Genomic DNA, 14,882 nt, shown 5'->3' on the forward strand with positions numbered 1-14,882 from the left:
GCTAAATTTTCCCCCTGAGCTGCCTGCAATAGGGTGTGCTAACACCTACAGTAATGACTAAGAAAACCAGTCCTTCTGTGATTCACTGCAGAGGGGGAGGCAGGGAAGAAGATGAAAAAGGAATAAGTCTAAATGCCACTGATGATGATAAATAAGTATTACAGATTTTATTTTTTACTTTTTTTTTTTAAGCTTAGAGACAGTCCCTGAAGTGAAGCAGGAAGACTCAAGAAACAGGCAAACACAGTTTACTCCACACAGGGCACCTACAATGCTGACTGCACTGACCACATACAAGGCAATCACACAAGCTATTGCCTGCTCCGTGTTCTGCTTCTGCTGGGATATGGTCCCCCATGTCACCTGTCTCAAGGGTTGATGGCAAGCTAGGATCAAGACAGTGTGAAGTCCAACACTTATCTCCTGTTATATCTTACAGATACACTGGCCTCAGTGGGAAAACTGCCTCTATCTATTCCTTCTCTGTCACCTTTAAGTTACCATACTCAAAGCGAGGGCTCGAGAAAAGAAACTATAGCTTACATAGATCTGTGTCCTCTTCCCAAATCCAGAAAAGTCCCGTAGCTGCAGAACAGCCAATTACAAAGCTGAAAAAATTAAGAGTAACCAATTTATCCTACAAGCTCCATTCTAGCAGTTCTCCTCGCATCTGAGGCCAGCAAACTTCCAAGTAACAATTGCTAACACATTTTTTCTTATTTTACGTGTATTGTCAGAAGCTTTGCCATAATTTTTCAAGTGTTGTTCTTTGAGAAAGAGTTCTTAGCAAACATCTCATCAACAGTACCTTACTTCCATGTCAACATGAGCTAGGCCCTGGAAACTTTGGCCTTGCCCACATATTACAGCTCCCAACTCTTGTTTCATTTCAGATCTGTCTGCATATGATCTTTTGCTTCTGTGCAACAGGCTGAAACCTTAATGCTGAACCTTCACAGTAGACCCTTGATTCCCTGTTCAAGGGAATCAAAACACTTCCGCTTGTCCATCTCCCACATGACAGTAAGAAGCATGAAACATCATTGCTTGAAACACCCGAATTCTCTTTGCTTCAGACTCTCAGTAACCACTAAAACAGTTACGACAAGTTCTACCAAAGTACTTCCACTTAAAAACAGAGAGAGGACTTTGCAGAGCTAGTATGCTGTCCAGTGAAGAAGAGTTGAAGCTATTTAAATTTGAAGCTATTGCAGATAAATATATCTCTCAGGCCTACTCTCCAAATAGTTTGGCATCAGTTTTGTTGCCAGTGTGTTTGTTCCCACCACTTCTATCCTCAGCATCCAATGCAGAGTTCCACAACTCATCAGAGCCATCCTGATGGCTGTAAATACCATGCTTCTCCCTGCCTGTCAGCTAGCTACTCATTAAAATAAGGCTAGTGTAGTTTGGTGTTGGGCCGTGCCAGGAATAAAGAGAGACAGGGTAGCTCTTGTTATACGCTTCCCTGTACAGAATCTTAAGACAAGTATGCACAAAACATACAGCACGGAAGTAATCATCCCTCTGGACTCTCTCCCCAAATAGGAGTTCTTAGGCTGCATATAGAATGTAAGTAGAGTGAGGCCCTACAGGCCTTATTATGTTAAATAGCAATCCAAGTCCCACTTAGAGACTGATATTCTCTTCAGCTTCCCTATTCACACATAGATACAAACCATTAAAAGCAAATATCATTTCTGAATCCAGGCAGCATAAGCAAATACTCACACAAAGAAAAGTTTAATAACAGTTAAAAAGTAATTAAATGAAAAAACCCTTCCTCCCCCCCACCATTCTCCCAAAACCCCAAGAAGCCCAGCACTAGCACAATGCCACGCTTTGTAGCTCCACCATTAGAGCAACAATTTTCAGAGTCAGAAATTACTCCAGGAATCCTAAAAGACTAGGAATCTTCTACAAGCCACTTTAGAAAATAAATGCATTTAATAGTTGAAAGTTGTAGAAAACATGATACTTCCACAGTATGATCAAACAAATGCCATTAAGCAAATTTAAATCTCATAACCTTACTACATTAAATCACATAAACAGATAAATATAGATCTGAATGCCAACAAAGTCTACTGCACTTTACAACTCAATCAAATAGATTCTTCTATGAGAAGGCAGACTATTTTAAAAAAATTTTAAAAATAACAAATTTTAAAAAAAAAATCACAGAACCAAACACACACACTACCACCACCATAGGTATACTTGGAAATTATGTTCATTTCAGTAAATGGGGAGAAAAAAAAAAATAAAATAAAATCTATCTCCAACAGAAAAAGACATGGAAACTTCTAAAGCTCTTTTCCAGTTAAATCTAAAGCAATGTGTTCCTTCCACAAAGGAAATCTGTCTATGCAGGAAGCTCCTCAAACTTTGCTCTGCAGCCTCTGCTTTTCTAGTATGAATAAAATAGCAAGTATAACAGAATTCTGCATTTTATTTTAGCTTCTCCTTAAATCACACAGTACTAGCCAAATGACAGTTTATTACAACACCAAGCACCTAGGGCAGGACATAAAAAGTACTATGAATTTCACATAACAAGTGAATTTCAGACCATCAGTAGCAGCAGAACTGTCCACTTCAATAATTACATGTAGGCACTCTACAGTTTGATTTTGCTTGTCATTTTAAGACACCTCCATTGCATGCTACAATAACATCCTAAGAAGAAATCAAAGTGCGAGCACAGTGGTAGCAGCAAAGTGGAAAAAATGCTACACAGACCAATGGTAGGGACTTGTATGGAAACTGTTCTTTCCCTCCAGAAGGTTTTTATCACCTGTAACAGCTAAGTTATACTTCAAAATATAAATCCAACTTACTGTAATCCTCTCGAGGTTAAAACCTTGGAGAACTCCCAGACACTTTTGCTGAAAGAAGCTGATGCAGCCAATTTCCAAGGACTTTTCCTGCACAAAGCCAGTCAGGACACACATCAGGAGACTCCAATGCTAACTGGAAAATTACAGCCACAAAGAACGTGAGAGACATATAGGGTATGCACATACAGCAAATCAGTCCCCAATGCTAATCAGAAAGGAAAATGTATAAGACTAGCAGGAATACCACCTACTGCTACTGCTTACAGAAGTATCATCAAAAAGGCAAACCACCAAGGCTGTGCCCTTACAAAGCATACTCCCTCCAGGCCTGTTCCTATAACTTGCAGTCCTGCTGCAGAAAAGGAACAACCTGCATTATGCAGCAGCCTGTGAATTAATCAGAAGAGGTGTGCACAGGAAGGCGGGAGAATAAAGACTTTCCATGCCTTTTTTTAAATCACTCATCTCAAACCACCTATGAAAACTGACATTACCAGGAACGAGGGGCACACTGCTTCAGATTCAGTAACAGACTTCTACACCTTTTCTCCAATCCACCAAACTAGCCATACAGTAACACTCCCATTCAGCTTAATTAGGTGGGATGTCTTCACTCCTGAACAAAACAGAAGATGCATGTCTGTTCTGCATGGCAACAACCACAGCAGTTTATCACACTGGTAACATTTGTTTCAGAGTCTTGCAGACACAAAGGGGACTTGAGAGTAAAGCGCTGTTTCGTGCTTGGTGACTCACTCCCAACCAAATCACTGCTTTTCCGACCAGAAACGTGAACAGGCTTAAAATACACTTTACATACTTGAAAGCTCTATCCTTTCCCACACAGCACTGCACTGCCTCAAATTTGCTGGCAGCATTCAAGAGGAAGGACCCACTGAGCTGAATTTCACCCCTGTGCCTGGGAAGAGCACCAGCTCCTGGACAGAATCACAGAACGTTAGGGATTGGAAGGGACCTCGAAAGACCATCTAGTCCAACCCCCCTGCTGGAGCCGGAGCACCCAGATGAGGTTACACAGGAATGTGTCCAGGCGGGTTTTGAATGCCTCCATAAGAGAATCCACAATCCCACAATCTCCCTGGGCAGCCTGTTCCAGTGTTCTGCTATCCTTACTGAGAAGAAGTTTCTTCTCATATTTAAGTGGAACCTCTTGCGTTCCAGTTTGAACCCATTACCCCTTACCTTACCATTGAAGCATGAGAATAAGCCACCTCGCAAGCCTCGTCCTGCCCCTAAGGAACACGCAGACCCTCCCGCCCCAGCTCCATCCTGGTGGGTGTCCCAGCAGCCCCGGGCGCTGCCGCCCGCGTCCGCGGTCCCGCTCACCCAACCCCGCGGCTCCCGCACAGCGAGAGTAGCCCCGAGCAACCCTTCAGCCGCGCCGGGGAGGAGGTGGAGAGCAGGAACGGCGGCCCAGGAAGAAAATGGGTCGAAACAACAGGAAGCCCCGCTTGCGGGCGCCCGGCACAGAGGGCGCAGCGGCCGGCGCAATCCCGCGGGCGACTGCCCGCCCTGCCCCACCCGGGCCCGGCAGAGGCTTCCCCAGACATTACCCCCTGCTGCCGACTGCCGTGTTTGAAAGGGCCGCCAGGGCAGCCATGGCGGAGCCGCCCGACGCGCCGCGGGGAGGAGCAGGAAGCGGCGGCACCGCAGGAAGCACACACCGGAGGGGGCGGGGGCAGAGGCAGACACGCCCACTTCCCCGCCCCACACCCACCGGCCCGGAGCCATCCCCGGAACCGGCGGATTCCCGGACGTGCTGGTGGGTTCTCGGGCGGTGCTGGTGGAGCCGGGCAGCTCTCAGGGCGGTGGTGCCCGTTGCTCTCTCACTGCCAGCAGGCCCCACCTGGGCATGTCGAGCTGCTGACGCCAGGTGGCGCTGGGCGCCGGAGCGGCGGGCCGGGACCCGGTGGAAGGGGAACAGCCTGGAATATTGTGTCCAGTTCTGGGCCCCTCGGTTCCAGAAGGACAGGGAGCTGCTGGAGAGAGTCCAGTGCAGGACAGCAAAGATGATTAAGGGAGTGGAGCATCTCCCTTATGAGGAAAGGCTGAGGGAGCTGGGGCTCTTTAGAGAAGAGGAGACTGAGGGGTGACCTCATTAATGTTTATAAATATGTAAAGGGTGAGTGTCACGAGGATGTAGCCAGGCTCTTCTCGGTGACAACCAAAGATAGGACAAGGGGTAATGGGTTCAAACTGCAAGACAAGAGGTTCCACTTAAATATGAGAAGAAACCTCTTCTCAGTGAGGGTGACAGACATTGGAACAGGCTGCCCAGGGAGGTTGTGGAGTCTCCTTGTCTGGAGACATCCAAACCCGCCTGGACACATTCCTGTGTAACCTCATCTGGGTGTTCCTGCTCTGGCAGGGGGATTGGACTAGATGATCTTTCGAGGTCCCTTCCAATACCTGACATTCTGTGATTCTGTGAGCAGCCACTCGGGACCAGGACCAGTTGCCGGGGTCTAAAGTGGTGACGGCATGTGGCGGTGGCTGTGGGCTCCCCCTCCACTCGTGTTGGTGTCACTTGGTTCTCCCCAAGGTGTGGGGCCGGTGAAGGGCTGCAGGCCATGGGGCAGCGTCCCAGCCGCAGGGCAGAAGGGTTGGGGATCTTTCACGTAAACTAAAGCATGGAGATGCAAAATGTCTGGGTTCTGTTCTTGGTTGATGGAAACGTTTCCACTAGCCAAAAAAACTCCCATGTAAAGCAAGGTTTTGGTTTTGTTTGTTTGTTTGTTTGTTTTTTGCATGGCTATTGTGAAGCAGAAATAACTTGTGTGAGGCTGAGATGCTGTATCAGAGGTGACCACAGAAGCCAATAGAAATAAATATGTGCCCTTTCAGCCCACTGAGTACAAAAGAGCATCTAGATCCAAATATGTATAGGATGCTCCTGTTCCTTTACCCATGCAGACAAGAAATTGCATCATTTTTCCTTATAACTATGAACATTTGCACTCTACTGCTAGAAAAAGTGTCCAAGTGTGAGTTGCCCATCTTTAAGTTCCATATAAAGTTATGCATCCCTGCGACATCTGCATCTATTCCTTTTTCGTCTGTATCTACTAAGTTAACCTCCAGCAATGATCCTGTGAAGTCCATCTCATGCATAAAGTTTAATGGGTGCTGGTTTCTGGAGCCATCGCTAGAAGAATGAAGCAAGTAGGCTGTTACATTAAAACTGCCTTTCGAGCTTCCATTACCCTAAAAGGCCTTCTGCTTTGTATCATAAATATTTGTAACTTGTGGTCATAACTACCAGCCAGCTGTCCTCCAGCCTTGGAACGGCAACATCTTAAATGTAACTAAGGTGTAATAAACTTAAATAATTCGTAATTTTTCATTTTGACTTCAGAATAAATGTGTGTTTAACAGTCTGGAATGAATTGAAGCACGATAATGTTCAATGCAGTCTCTATCCGTGAAGTTTACCTGACCTCTACAGCTTTTAGGGGCCAGGAGAGAGACTTCTGCACATACTTGTCTTTATGCATGGGGTTATATCTCCGGTACCAAATCTTCAGCTGAGATAAACTATCACAGCTCTGTTGATTTAAATAGGGCCTGTGATTTACACAAGTTGAGAATCTGACTCACAGACCTTAATAGGACTGTTCACATGTTTAAAGATAATCGAGTGTGTAAGCGTTTGCAGGCTCAAAGCTGATGCACTTGGAATTTTGCCCCAGTAAGAGCTGAGGAAAGGGTAGTTTAGTCTAATTCTAGGGAAATATCACTCGCTAAGGCTGAGCTGTTGTAATTTAACCAGCTAATGTCATACATATGAAAGCATGTTAGAACCTTAGACAGTTTTGCAGCTGAAACATAGTCATTTGTAACAGTTAAGGTTCTGATTTTTTTATATTCAGATCAGATGCTGCTCTTATGCTAGTGTGAAAACAGCCTTTAAATATAGGAACTTGGTGCACTATATATAACTAAGGACAAAAAGTTGTGACTATAAATAACATCAAAATAATATTTAAATACTTGGTCTGGCTATATTTTGTAATACAGTGAAACTTTGTGCAGAATATAAAAATATTGCCTGTGTCATCTGACTCCTTTGATGCGCTGCATTAAAATTCCTATGCCTAAGTACATATCATGGAGTCAGCTTTATTTCTTTTCTATTAATAGTTTGAAATTAGGTCACTGTTCTTGTAAAGATGGGCTAAGCCTGTACAACTGACTTTATAGAAGTTACCTATTTTTTTTTTTTCGGTTGGTTGGGTTTTGTTGTTGTTGTTTGGTTGGGGGGGGGTGATTTGATTTTTTCCTCATGCTCCCCTACAATGACACTGTTCCTTATCTATAATCAGTAATTTTACAGTCTGTTCTGGCATATGTATTCTATGCTGGCAGGTTTTTTTAGATTTGTTTATAGTGACCCCTGCTGCAGAAGATTAAGACTGACATTTCTTTAAACCTTTAAAAAAGCATTTACCCAATTATTTCAGAGTTCAGTTCAAAAGAACCAACCAGTTGTAAATTCAAGTTAAGTATATAAAATTTGAAACTCCTTAATTTGGATAATTTTCAATAAATCTAGTTTAATCATACAAGGCTTTTTCTCCTGCTCTTGCACGCGTAGGATTTACTTTCTAATGCAATGCAATGTAGCTGGAACGTGTCCCACATGTAATGCTTGTTCTTCGCATTATTGTTCTTTGATAAGGGCTAACTTGACACCAATAAATCATGGTCTGAACTGCTGCATATTAATATTTTAAGAGCTCCAGTCAGGAAAGCACATGCTTACATTTATCTCTATTCAGGATAACAAAATAGTAAAAAAGCAGATTAAAGCATAGGACTAAGTTTAAACAGAGATTACCCCTCTGGTTTCAGAAGGATTTAAGTGTCAGTCTATTCCAGTATTGCCCTGAACAGAATGCTTTCTCAAGCTTGTGCTTAAAAATTCTTCAGCATGAGGTGTAGGTATGAGCTCTTTTCCAAGCAAAAGATGCCCCTGTGCTCTGTACTGGCCAAAAGCTGGGTCACTGTAGCCGGGGCAGCACCGAACGAGAACTAACACGGACTGCATGAGCTGCAGCTTCCTGCAGCGATGGCTTCCTAGCAGGCTGCAGGCTGGACAAAATAAGCTTATACTTGCTTGCAAAAGATGCTCCAGGTGTAACCATGGTAAAATCTTGCATCTACATGTCAGTATAAATGTCACCATGCAACTATATGTGCTGGTTTTTTTCCTAAAGCTATGTTTCAAGAGTGTTATTTAGGTTGCAAAGTCAAGTAAACAGCCACGCTTCGGACTCCCTGTGTCATCTTTATACTAGACTTTGTGCAAATACTTCCTGATGAAGTGAGTCATCCCACAGAAAAATGTGAGACTGTCTTAGTGAAATAATCACGGAATTAAAATGTGAGGAGCAATCTGAATTGTCCCTTTCCCCCTATACTCAGTCCTTTTTGTTGCATTCTCAGTAGCATTCTCACACAGCTGTGTGCAATTTTATAGTCCGATAGAAAGACGAAAGCTAAACTGAGTGCAGTTGTCCCATATCCTATTATACCAGTGGGAACTGAATCCTGTATCTTTTCCACAGTGGCCATAGTTCAATATAAAGCCAGTCAAATTTGTCATTTTAGTGTAGGATGATGGATTATAGGTCCTAACAGTGGTCAATGGGAAGAAACTCTGCAGAGCTGCATTTCTTTCTCTTCTTCTGGAAGCTGGAAAATTGATGCCTCTTGAAGGGTCAGGAAGGGAGGTGAGCCAGTGGGGAAATGTGCTGGGTCTTCCTCTCTCCTCCTTGAGAACTGGAAGAAATTCAGTCTTTTGCAGTGTTCCTGAAATTTGCCATCGGGGGCAGGTGGTGGATTACTTGTGGTGTGAGAGTGCAATCTGGTACTTGGCCACATTGCAGGAATGTGCTGAAGGTTGTATGGTCTGTGCTCAGGCTCCATAAAGAATGTAATCCATAGTCCTGTCTCCCACCTCAGCGCTTTGGCAGCTCATGGGTTAGCTTCTTCTGCAGCCATTACTGCTGCATTGGTGATGGTGTGAGCTGAACCTTGAGATGTTCATGTGTTTTGTTATTATCCTGGCAGACGGACAAAAGTTTCCATAGGTGTGCAACTGGGAGAAGAGAATTGGTGATTTTTAACAGTCTGTTTCTCAACAAAAGGTGACAACATGTAATGACATAAAGGTATATGTACATGGAGGAGGCTAGAAAGACAGGAGAACTCAGCTGGTGCCCTTAGCTTGTCAAACACTGCAAGGCCCCAGTCCAGAAGTAAGATAGCTACATGAATCGAAACTAATGAGCACTGCTGAGAGGCAGGGTATGCTTGTTTGGGCATAGTGCCATGTTAACAAGACTCTACATCTTCTAGACCCAAGCTAGCTTATGTCTGGGCAGCTCAGAGCAGGAGCAAAGCTTGCCTGACTCTGTCTGCACCTGTCTGCATGGCCCTGCAGAAGAAAAAAGAAGTAGTTTCACAATTAATTAACAAAGGGCTTTTGCAAACAATACAGGCATAAGAGCATCTGCCAAAATAATAATAATTTTAAAAGTCCCACTTCAAAACCTCCTCAATTTCTCTTTGTCTACAAGGCCTAGAAGAACATGGCCAGTGTTAAGTCTACTGTCCACCTTGCCAATATGCTCTCAAAGTGCTTTTTGTAATCCCCATCTCTTTTTGGTTTTTTGTGCTTCTTCCTGCCTCTTATTTATATTGAAAGGTTTCTGAGAGAAAGACCATCTCACTGTGTTTGTACAAAAATACAGTGTGATGACATCCTCATCTGTTCCTCTGACTTCTAAATGCTGTTGTATGCCCAGCACTGATATGGGTGATCTGTGTTAAGTAACCATTTGTTTTGGGACTGATAGAAATATCAATCAGCAGAAGCTGAGCTCTGTCAGGAAATAGTTTGCGCTGCATTCATATTTTCTACTTGCCAGCTGGACAAAGCACCAGTATCTTTATTTTGTGTGGTAGTGAGCGCTTGCAAGTGGAAGGTCCATGTCACTGTTACTTCTGCCACTCCTGCAAGCTTATCACTTCCATCAGACATAATAGTTAGATCCTACCTTTAACCTATGCCCTGCCTATCCAGAACACTAATGTGACATCCACTGCTGCAGACTGAATGCCCTATAGCCTTTACAGTACTTACCACTATGCTGTCTCGAAATGAGGCTCCTCTATGCTCAGATCCTTAGTTGAAGTTTGAAGCAGACACTGCAGTCAAGTTTCCTTAGCTCAACACCTGCTGAATCTACTGGCTATTGCTGTGTAATTGCTCTGTACATGTTTACAGCAGCTCTTCTTTGTGTGTGGACGACACAGGGTGCATAGTCCATATGATGTAGAGTCCCTAGGCATGTGTAGGCTGAAATACCCATTTTCAGAGTATGTTTGAAGAGCTTCTGATTTGCTCCAGGAAGCACTGGTGTTTATCCTTGCAGCCTTGTTGTTCCTCTGTTGTGAAGGATGAAGGCACAGACAAATTATGTGCCTTGTGCTAAGGTAGAGAACTGTATCCTGCATCTTCAAAATCCATTGGTATTCCATAGGTGATCTGTTAACCGTACAGCTGTGGAGAGGAAGACTGTGTGGCTCTTCTCCCAATTGATCCAGCTGCTGTTTTGCAGAATTGCTCCTGAAGTTCTGTTCCGTGCCAGTATGTCCACTCTGTACATAAGGGAATGGAAAAATAACTAAATCTCAGAAGGAAGGCAAAGCATACCAAAGGATATTTAGGCTGAAGTGTAGACTATTGTTCCTGGATTACTTCATGCATCTATTTTAAAAGAAGATCTCTTCAGAACCAGAAGCAAACAGTGGCTTAGGGATTGTTAGAGGACAATTCTATTTCTGTAGAGGTCAGTTCTGATTTCTGTAAAAAAGGCTCAAGATTATAGTAAACTTTTTTCTAGGCTGCAACAGTTTTTTGGGAAAAGTCTCATTTTGAGGAATCAGAACTAAAGTACTTCACTCAAATTTAGTCCACTGAAATAGCAAAACCCACTATTGCTGTACTATTCTCCATATAAAAGCATTTATTATCTTTATTTTACCCTATATATATATATATATATATATATATACACATATATATTTGCCTACTAGCTCTCTGCATGTGGGACTAGGACACCTCAGAGGCAAATTGAAGTCTTCAGTTCCCTCTGCTGACTCTGCAGAAGTGCTCAGGTCAGGACCTTCAACAGCCACAATGCCACATGTCTTGTTATAGAGGGACCGAATCCATCACTTCTGAAAGCAGGAGATGAAGTTGCCAAGTCAAGGGGCCTCAAAATGTGTCCATTATTCCTGTCTGTTCAAATAGCAGCTTAAGTGCTTACAAATTGATCTGATGCTTTCGGCAAGCTATGAGAAGGGCTTTGGTCTAGGGAACATTAATCTGAATCTCAATTTCCTTCTCAACTACAGATGTCCTCTGTGACCTTCAGTGAGTGACTCTTCCTGTGCCTCGGTTCCTCATCAGTAAAATGGGCTACTAATACTGTTTCCTAAAACAGTGTGTGAGGATAAATAACAACTGTTGTATGCTTGAACACTATCACATAAAGGGTGCTGCATAAGAATCCTAGATTTTAGTAACCATAGATTTTACAGGAAAATTCCTGACAGAAAAGTTTTGACCAGTCCCAGTCAGTGCATGGACAGTAACAGTATCTGATGTTTGTCATGTTCCCTACTTGCCTGTTACTTACTGACACAACAGTTTATGCAGGTATACTTAAACAGCTCCAACCAAGCAATCTGTGGATAATTTAGAAACAAGAAAGTTTGTGTATAGTCAAAGTGTAGTCATAGTACTAGATACCATGCTATAAATCATCATTTAGAGAAGTTCTTTGTTTCTCAGTCATCACTTCCTCTCTTCCCATCTTAGAAAGCAAGTGGGTGCTTTAAAATTCAGAAGGCCTTAAGTGGGGTTTTATGCATGTGGCAAGTCCACGCAACTGTAAAGATGAAAAGAAGAGTCATGTAAGGCCTTTATCACCTCCCTGAAATTCCACCATCTTCAGCGGAGTTGCGGCTCCAGGTGGATTAGCCTGATCCTAGGTGAAAGCTGAGGAAGATGCAGCTCTTGACTGCAGTGAGAGATGTGTTTTCCCTTCAGATCCAGCCCTTCTGGAACTGGAGATGCCAGCAGCAGCTGGACCGTGGGGTGGCCATCCCCAAGTGAAGTCAGAGATGCTCTCTGGTTGTGGTTATGAAGTGTGTCAGCATTTTTACTAGCACGGCAGCCTGCAATTTTGTTAAAAATGCTTCAAAAATGGCTCTGTTAGTAGTCCTAGTGACCATTCTTTTAAATAATTACAGTCAGTCTTGCAGATTCAGTTGTAACATCTGATCAGTTCAAAGTGTGCACAGCATTTTGTAACAAGGCCAACATTTTGGAAGTAACATAAAAAAAGGTAATGCCTCATCTTTGCTAGAATTAAAGCCATGTTGTTAGGTTCAAGAAACAGTGATACTGCAACCTCGGCTTTAATAGTAGTAGCAGGCCTAGAAAATGGGTAGTTTGTTTGCTTGCATTTGTCTCAGTTATCCTGCTGCATTGCAGGTCATTCATTCTCTGACAAGAAGCTCCAAAAATTCCAGTGAATAGAGAATGTTGACACATAAAACTTGGTTGCTATTTCTGTAAAATAACTATTACAGTTACTAACTATATATAGCCAGAAGTAATTGCTTCTGTAAATAAAATACCAGTGAACACATTACAAGATTAAAGAGAAACTTTCAGCTTTCATCACAGCTATTTGCCAACTCCTACCCGTATACACACGATGACTTTGCAGTCATAGCTCTGCAATGCCACAAGACTTAATTTAGGATATGCTTGACATACTACACTTCCTCACATTCCTAAATGAAGTGTTCTTCCATGAGCTGCTTAGTTCTCATTTTAGCTGGCCACTTCACCTTTCATTGGTGAACTACAGTCATTTCACCAAATATACTGCGATTCTTCATTATTCTTACTTTATAGTTAGGATTTATAAATGCATAATAAAGGCTTTAGGAGACCTTGGGGATTTGGATATATTATTATAGAGAATATTATTTTGAAAATCCCACTTTTTTAAAAAAGTCTCTTTAAAATGGCAGTTATAGGCAGTAAAAGTGAGATAAATTGCTAGATCAGATGAGAAGTGATGTATCTTAATAAATGTGTGATCAGTCTTTGAGAGGGAAGATGATATTAAGTAGCTTGAATACTGTGCTGCTGTATGAAGCAACACTGGTTAAATACCTTTAAAGGTAGATTTACAGTCATTTCTACCATTCAGTGAAGGAAAGAGTTATTGCCCATAAACCGGGTCCTTTTGCTTACTATTGCTGGTAAAACTAGAAAGCCTACTCATCCTTTATACCTTTTATTGGTAGGGATTTAACAAGTTTGTATGTGAGAAGTATAGAGGGCACCTACATAAGGGTTTGAAAGTCTCTTATTTTTCCTTTTCTACTTGTTGTTATTTAGACAAAGCTGGTTTTCCATGCGGACCTTTCAGAATGTATACGAGTCTATTCCTATGAAATACCTTTTGCTGATTTGGTCCTTATTACTGTTTCTATTAATATCATAAGATCTGGGAACTGCTGTGGTGAAACAGGATGCTACCAAGCTGTAGGTAGAAGAAAAGCAGGTGGATATTGTGCACATCTGTAGGCATCACAGTAAAGGAGAGATTTGAGTCTGAAGCCGAAGGGGCAGATGGGCGAGAGTCTCCAGGGACCTCCTAGGCACAAGGACAACATAGGAAAAGCACTTCTGTACTTGAATTAAAACTTAAGGAAGGAGTTGTGCCTGCTTCTCAGAGTCAGTGATCAGAGAAGGGTGTTGACATCTTATTAGGAAGGAGCCATTGTAGGCAGAGTGGGGATGGGCTGCGTAGGAACCTGAAAGTGAAAATCAACAGCACAAGTTTATGGAAACATAAATGAGAATAAATGAGGGCAACCAGCATGTTGTTTTAGGCAGAAGCCTACACAAATCCTTACAACATTGTAAATGAACAGGAGTGGTACAGGAATACATTTGTCAAAACTGAAAAAGTAGTTTGATGCTCCATTGTATCTTGGACACATTGTGATTGAAGATTTCATTGCCAAAAAAATCAGCAAGACAAATTCTGAAGATAATTCGGAGTAGAAGATGACACCTATATTATTAGACTTGACAGCAGTGTAGCAAGAACGCAGATAACAAGAAAGACGCATGATGGGGAAAAAAAAAAAAATATTAACTTGTTTGTTTTGTCTCTGTATTTGAATAGGTTTGCAGCAATTCAACACCAGCTTCCCCCCAAAATGCAGATATTTGCGTTCTCAACTTGTCAAACAAAATGACATCAAGCAACAACCCATACTTCAGCAATGATGCTTCTGAAACAACCCTACTAAATGCTGTTGATGCCCAGTGTCACAACAGTACCCCGATCGTAGCTACACACGATACCACGGAGCACTCCCAGTATTCCTCTTTGCCCTCTTCCCTCTGGTCCAGCTCCACTGCTCTAGATCTTTCATTTCTTTCTCCCTTTCTTCTTCCAGAGACACAGACAACACACAACTGCTCTGGTGAAGAAAAACAGCGATATGAGACAGCTGTGTTTCCTGCCCCTGTAGCTCTGGAGGTTTGGAAGACAAGTGTGTCCCTGCATCAGCCTGGGCTGCAGCACCCTACCCGTCAGATGGGCTTGAGAGTGAGCAGTTAATAATTGGAGAGAAAGAGCCCAAAGGCCCTAAAGTTCATAGCCCATGTCTTGAAGATTTTGTAGTGTCAAGATATTTGATGGGCTCATTATATATTTTTGCATTTGTACAATAAATATCCAAATGTTGTCACGCACTGTAAGCACCAGTAGTAAATATAGACTGGGCTCTGACTCTGATCCTTTCTATGTAGAAACATTATTTTATCACCACTTTTCATCCATCCAAGGAAAGCTGTATGGTCAAGCTACTAGTTTACTACAAACTGCTTAAACTGATGCTTACTGGAGGCTAGAC

General features: G+C 42.6%; 1 protein-coding gene and 1 long non-coding RNA gene across 3 annotated transcripts in view; one reads left to right on the forward strand and one right to left on the reverse strand.

The window, feature by feature from the left end:
• The window catches only part of SRBD1 (S1 RNA binding domain 1), a 130,822-nt gene extending 126,299 nt beyond the window's left edge, over positions 1 to 4,523 (reverse strand). The window contains exons 1-3 of one of the 2 annotated variants that reach the window (XM_071806091.1): positions 4,415 to 4,523; positions 2,841 to 2,973; positions 544 to 608 (exon numbers count right to left, since the gene is read on the reverse strand). The gene's annotated coding sequence lies outside the window, so the exon portion shown is untranslated. The remainder of the gene's footprint in view (positions 1 to 543; positions 609 to 2,840; positions 2,974 to 4,414) is intronic. The other variant, XM_071806090.1, reaches the window with a different exon arrangement.
• A 44-nt stretch (positions 4,524 to 4,567) lies between these two features.
• Positions 4,568 to 14,745, forward strand: LOC139827541 (uncharacterized). The gene is made up of 2 exons (XR_011738252.1): positions 4,568 to 4,623; positions 14,424 to 14,745. It is a non-coding gene; the product is annotated as an uncharacterized lncRNA (long non-coding RNA).
• The last annotated feature ends 137 nt before the right edge of the window (positions 14,746 to 14,882 follow it).

This window comes from Patagioenas fasciata, chromosome 3 (assembly GCF_037038585.1).
Source record: "Patagioenas fasciata isolate bPatFas1 chromosome 3, bPatFas1.hap1, whole genome shotgun sequence".
Lineage (NCBI taxonomy): Eukaryota > Metazoa > Chordata > Aves > Columbiformes > Columbidae > Patagioenas > Patagioenas fasciata.